Genomic DNA, 961 nt, shown 5'->3' on the forward strand with positions numbered 1-961 from the left:
CACTGGAGTACCGATTAAGGCATCGGTCGCATCAACATTCTCTATTTTTTTTTATAGTCCTCGGACGGGTATCTTTATACATGTGCATTTTATCCGAATTTTCCGTTGCACTAAAAAATAATAAAAAAAGTGAACTAATAAATGTTGTTCTATTTGAATGATTTGTGGAGTACATTTTACAACAATAGATTTTGTAATTGAGTTTTATCTTTGAAGTGTATTTTTTACGCAAAATACGATATAGATAATAGTTTATATTTATCTCTGTGTGTGTGTCTATTGCAAAACAAAACAAAACGACCGTCCTTTTTTCAATTTAAGTTTATAAAAAGTAGAATTGGATGACGTCAGAATTCTAGTTTTATAAAGTTTTTCTTCTTTTAGCGCGTTTGATAAAAAATGATAAGAGTGAATGTTATCGATAGCTGCGCAAGCGAAATGAAAAAATACAGCAATCAAGTTAGTCGACAGACTGGAGCTTGATGTAGACTGTTACGTATATTCAAGATATATATTTTAATATTTTTTCATGTACAAAACTTATTTTATATCAATACAAATTATATCGATACAAATAAAAATTATGTATGTGTTTAGAAGTTATTTTATTATTACATACGATGGTGATTGATATTGAATAACTCTGAATATCTTTCAAAACATTGATTGTTAGTGAATATTACTAATAAAAGTCGTTTTTATAATATTTTTTGAAGTATTTTTGTATCATTAAAGTTAACTAAAATAAATATTATTAGGTGTACAAATAAGTTTTCGCCGTTTTTTATTAGAAATTAAGTATTTATTCTAGAAGAATGGTAATTTTAAGGTTATTTAAAATACTGTCCATCACTTGCAATGACTTTTTCCCATCTTTTAGGCAACATTTGGATCCCACGTCGGAAGAACTCCTTGTCTTTTGAGGCTATCCACGAATCAACCCAATTTTTGGTATCTTCAT

The 961-nt window shown here is 27.9% G+C and overlaps 1 protein-coding gene across 1 annotated transcript in view; it reads right to left on the reverse strand.

The window, feature by feature from the left end:
* The window catches only part of LOC106792663 (putative fatty acyl-CoA reductase CG8306), an 11,711-nt gene that overhangs the window by 1,005 nt on the left and 9,745 nt on the right, over positions 1–961 (reverse strand). The window lies entirely within an intron of this gene.

The sequence above is a fragment of the Polistes canadensis genome, unplaced genomic scaffold (genome assembly GCF_001313835.1).
Source record: "Polistes canadensis isolate GaletaPanama2010 unplaced genomic scaffold, ASM131383v1 scaffold_538, whole genome shotgun sequence".
Taxonomy (NCBI): domain Eukaryota; kingdom Metazoa; phylum Arthropoda; class Insecta; order Hymenoptera; family Vespidae; genus Polistes; species Polistes canadensis.